We start from the raw sequence: 6,000 nt of genomic DNA, 5'->3' as shown, positions 1-6,000 counted from the left end.
TAGAAAAATTACAATTAAAGCAGAGGAGATGGGGTATGAGAGAAGGTGATATTTAACTAAGTGATCATTTATTTTGTTGCAAATTTGAAACCCCATTAGAGATTTCCATAAAGTTTCAAACTACTAATGATCCCAACTTTTTGCGCTGAGGGAAAAAGTTCCTATTTAGATATTTGACGGCAGAGTGTTAAAAGGTCATTTGTCAGCAGGGTCACTAGCTGTAGAACTTGTTAGGAAAGTTTGATATTGCTTGGTCCCACATTGTTGCTGCCTAAAATCCCATGGGCAGCTAACAAGAGCAATTAGGCAAATTCTGGTTTCGCTGAGATTGACCCCTTTCAATATTTTGAAACACACATAAGTGTCTGTCAAAGTGCATCAGCCAACTCTGTATTTAAAGATAAGAGGAGAAGCTGCTGGCAAAAATTTCTACCTCCTGCAGAGAACTGAGATTTAAGGCCAACCCACCCTCCTGCTAAAGCTTTGCCAGGAGAAAGATTATTAAAGGAGGTGGCAGATTGATGTTGGAAAGCTTGCTACTCAACTACACATTATACACGTCTCTGCATTTACTCTACCCTCTGTGTCCTTTTATGTTCTTTGTAGATCAGAAAGTACTCTAATGCCTTTCTATACTGAGCTCTTTCTTTATACATTATCTTACATATTTTAATGTATTTTAGTTTAAAATGGAAACTCAAAATTAAGTAGCAAAGTGTAATCTTTGAAAGTGAGCACTTTCACATTTAATATTGCTTTTGTATTGTCAAATGTTTCATGTGGGGATGAGAGAGAATGCAAGTATGATCAGATTTTTGTAATATCTTTCAAAAGAGATAATCAGATATTTATAACATCTCTCTGCTTGTTTAGGAAGTCAATATTAATTTTCAGGTAAAATTTGAAAATATACAATAATTAAGGTTCTATAAACGAGATCATTTATATTCTGTGAACTTGTTATCTCTTAGATTGTATCCCTAAGTCTCTACAAACCCAGTTGTTGTGTTTTTTTTTTTAAAAAAGAACTAACCTATATGTTCCTATTATTCATTCAACAAATATTCCTGAAGGTCTATGTGTTTCAGCCACAATCCACAAAAATCCATAAAATCTATAAAAAGACTGAACAAAACAGAATGGGTCCCTGATCTCCTACAATTTAAAATCTAGTGAGTAAATCTTAGTGTTACTGGATTGATCCCAAATAATTCAATATGTAAGTAGAACGTTTTCCTTTGGGTAAACCACGCTAGTTTAAAAGAGATGCTCTTTGGGGTGCCTGGGTGGCTCAGTCAGTTAAGCGTCCCACTGGCTCAGGTCATGATTTCAAGGCTTGTGAGTTCCAGCCCCGGGCTTCATGCTGACAGCTCAGAGCCTGGAGCCTGGAGCCTGCTTCAGATTCTCTCTCTCTCTCTCTCTCTCTCTCTCTCTCTCTGCCCCTCCCCGACTTGCAGTCTCTCTCTCAAAACATAAACATTAAAAAAAATTTAAAAGAGATACTCTTTAATGGCAGTGTATTGAAAGAAATCTTAGCTATAATTTTGCATGTAACCTTACTTTGAAGGAACCAGTTTGCCAATGACTGAAAAAGGCACTCAAATGAAACAATTTCAGAAAATGGACATGTACATAAACACATGCACATACACAATGCAGTGTAAAATCTAAAGTCACAAAATGGTTAATGTTAAATGCCCTTTGACTAGTATATTATTTTTTTATGGAAACAATCATCTGGACTTTTTGTTAAAAATTATATCCTCAGACAACCTCCCAGATATTATGATTTAGTAGGTTAAGTATGCATCCCAGGATTATATGTTATCAATTAGTCTAATCTGATTCAGATGCCCCATGGCTTACACTTTGAGAATCATTGCCTTAAATAATAAATAGACTGTATTTATGAGTTAGCAAATTAGACCAGGCTATAGGACTTCCATTCCTGTCCATGAAGACTTACCTGCTAAGGAACTTGTTCTCCTACCGTAAAATAACTAAAAAACTAAAAACAAAATCAAAGAGTAGCAGCACCAACAACAACGAACAACCTTCCTGACCCAGAAAATATATATAAAATGATGATCTTCATACATTTCAAACAGTAGTAGCAGACTATAATTCCTCAGAAAAAAATAAGCGAGATGAGTTGTATGGTTGCTCCAGGTTAATTCATGGAAGTAGTTCTCAGAACTAAGAGTAGTAAGAGGAACTTAAACATTCCTGAGATGAGAACATAGAAATTGGACTTTAGGAAAACCGAGCCAGCTAGAAATTGTGGGGTACCCTACAAGAGAACAGGGGAACTGGAAAGAGACAGAGACAGAGAGATGGACGTACATAGAGGGGTTCCTTCTAGTCTTTGGCTGAGTATTTAAACACATGTGGGATAAAACACAATAAGACTGGGAAAAAGAAACACCAGGAATTAGGCTGAATAGTTCCCCTATGCTCACAGAGGGCTGAAAACAATTCACATTCCTGATTCCTCAGTCAGAATAGAAAATGTCTCATAACGTACTTATAAAGTATTGAGTAGCATCAGAGAAGGGTATGACCTTAGTAATGAGCTAAGAGAGCCCAAGACTAAAAACTGTTTGGATTAGCCCTAACAAAGTTTCAAAGAAAACTTTGAAAGGATAAACTTGGTCTCAAATAGCTCAACTGAATGCTAGAAAAAGTTCAACACTTTTAAAAGGCAGACAACAAAATCTGGTTACCAATAACATAAAATTCATTAGGTGGGATATTCACACAAAAATTCTGAGGCATGCCAAAAAGCAGGAAAGTATGACCTAGAAGAGATAGACATACCAGTCAATAGAAATAGACCTAAATAAGAGATTATGGAAGTACAAGCCAAAGACTATAAAACGGAAATTGCAAATCTAATCAATAGGCTCAACAGTGTAAAGGAAAACTTAAAAGTGATGAGGAGATAAACAAAAGATATTTAGAAATAGAACTGCCAGCAATGAAAAATGCAATATGTAAAGTGAAAATACACTAAAGAGGATTAACAGCAGATTAAACACTGCAGAAGAAAAGATAAGTGAACTTGAGATTACTGAAAGAAAACAAAATCTGTCAACCCTCAATTCTATATGCAAAGAAAATGAAAATGTTCTTTCATGAATGAAGGGAAAATAAAGACTTTTTAGGACAAAAGAGAGATAAGTAGCTTTATTGCCACTAAGCTCTCCTAAGGCAGGAGGATAATACCAGATGAGAATTTGAATCTTCTCAAAGGAGTGAGTAGTGCTAGGTGATTAGCTGTTTCAGGCACAAATAATAACAGTGTATTGCGGGGTTAAATCATACATAGAACTAAAATGTCTGACTATTACATTAGCATCAAGACGTGAGAGCAGAAAGAGAAGTTTTTTATACCAAAAGGGAAGTGATATAATGCTAGTTAAAGTGATGGTGACAAGTTAAAGGTGTATATTGCCAACCCTATGGGGAAAACTAAAATATAAATTAATATATGCTAATAAACCAATAGTGGAGCAAAAGTCATCATAAAATAATCATTAATGCAAAAGAAGTCGAGAAGAGAATTACCAAAAAAAAAATAGAGGAAGCATTTAGTAAGATGCTAGATTTGAAACTAAACATATCAATGGGGTGCCTTGGTGACTCAGTCGGTTGAGCAGCCAACTTCAGCTCAGGTCTTGATCTCATGGTTTGTAAGTTCTAGCCCGACATTGGGCTTACTGCTGTCAGCACAGAGCCCGCTTCGGATCCTCCACCACCCTCTCTCTCTGCCCACCGCTGCTCTCTCTCTCCCTCAAAAATAAATAAACATTAAAACTAAACATATCAAAAATCACATTAGATTTGAGTGGTCAATACACTTCAATTAAAAGATAGATATTGGGGTACAAGTGCCCCTATGCATCAGTACTCCTGTATCCCTTGGATAAATTCCTAGCAGTGCTATTGCTGGGTCATAGGGTAGGTCTATTTTTAATTTTCTGAGGAACCTCCACACTGCTTTCCAGAGCGGCTGCACCAATTTGCATTCCCACCAACAGTGCAAGAGGGTTCCCGTTTCTCCACATCCTCTCCAGCATCTATAGTCTCCTGATTTGTTCATTTTGGCCACTCTGACTGGTGCGAGGTGATATCTGAATGTGGTTTTGATTTGTATTTCCCTGATAAGGAGCGACGTTGAGCATCTTTTCATGTTTATAGCAGCACTCTCAACAATAGCCAAATTATGGAAAGAGCCTAAATGTCCATCAACTGATGAAGTGATAGAGAAATTGTGGTTTATATACACAATGGAGTACTACGTGGCAATGAGAAAGAATGAAATATGGCCCTTTGTAGCAACGTGGATGGAACTGGAGAGTGTGATGCTAAGTGAAATAAGCCATACAGAGAAAGATACCATATGTTTTCACTCTTATGTGGATCCTGAGAAACTTAACAGAAACCCATGGGGGAGGGGAAGGAAAAAAAAAAAAAAAGAGGTTAGAGTGGGAGAGAGCCAAAGCATAAGAGACTGTTAAAAACTGAGAACAAACTGAGGGTTGATGGGGGGTGGGAGGGAGGAGAGGGTGGGTGATGGGTATTGAGGAGGGCACCTTTTGGGATGAGCACTGGGTGTTGTATGGAAACCAATTTGTCAATAAATTTCATATTAAAAAAATAATAAAAAAAAAGAAAAATAAATAAATAAAAGATAGATATTACCAGATTGGATAAACAATTTTCAATGATATGCTGTCTGCATGAAACCCAAAGTATAAATATACAGATAAATATGAGTTAAAAGTAAAGGGTGCAGAAATATATGCCATGCCAAAAAATCTTTTAAAAAGCTTCAGGATAAGAAATATTACTAGAGGAAAAGATGTCATCTCATAATGATAAAGGAATCAATTAATCAAGAAGACATAAAAACCCTAAATATGCCTGCATCTAATAACAGATTTTTAAAACATGGATGAGACAAAACTAAGAGAAATCACAGAAGCAAAATTATAGTTGAAAGTGTCAACACTCTTCCCTCAGTAATAGATAAAGTGATGCAAAAATTAGACCAAAAAATTCAATAAGGATGTAGAAGACTTAAAATACACTTTCAACCAACTTTATCTGATTGACATACAGAACATTCTCACCAAAAACTGTAAAGCTACACATGGTTTTCAAGTTCACAGAGAATATTGACCAAGTTATTTATACTCTATTTTGGCCCCTAAAGCAAATTTGAATAAATGTAAAGAAATTAAAATCATACATATGATGCTATTTGTTCACAATAAAGCTAAAAATTAATACGAATAAATTAAGAAAAAGTGTATATTTGTGTATTTAGGAATTTTAAAATAAGCAGCTAAATAATTTTTGAATCAAAAGGGTATAAAAACGAAAATTTGAATGTATTTTGAACAGTGTATCACAATGATACCACTCACATCGAGCGCTTAAAGGAAAATTCATAAGATTAAATAAAGGCTTATATTAGAAAAGAAAAAAAAAGGGTCAAATAAAAGGCCTAAGCTTCCACTTAGAAACTTAAGAAAGCAGAGAAAACCACAAGGCAAGTAGAAGGAAATAAGTAATAAAAGTAATGCTAGTCGGTAAAACAGAAAGCAAAAACATAAAAGAGAAAAATTAATGAAAGGAATAGTTGGGTCTTTAAAAGTGTCAGGAAGATTGTTAAATATCTAGCCAGACTGATTAAGAACGAGGTCGCAAAGTTGCGGTACCTGGGAAGAACAGTGAATACTGAATACACTTTCTATATTGAGAATCTATTAAGAAAGGAATATCGTGAACATCTTTATGCTTGTAAATTTGAAAACGTATATGAGGTGGCCAAACATCTTTAAAGACACAAATTAGAAGTTCACCGAATAATAAATAGTAATGTAAGAAAGCCGTATGTATAAAAAATTGAACTCTTATCTAAAGCCTTCTTACAGAGAAAAATCCGAGTCTGAGGTAATGCAATGATGAAAGTCTGAGGTAATGCACTCCATT

The sequence above is a fragment of the Felis catus genome, chromosome B2 (assembly GCF_018350175.1).
Source record: "Felis catus isolate Fca126 chromosome B2, F.catus_Fca126_mat1.0, whole genome shotgun sequence".
Taxonomy (NCBI): Eukaryota; Metazoa; Chordata; class Mammalia; order Carnivora; family Felidae; genus Felis; species Felis catus.
This window is presented reverse-complemented; position numbering follows the sequence as displayed.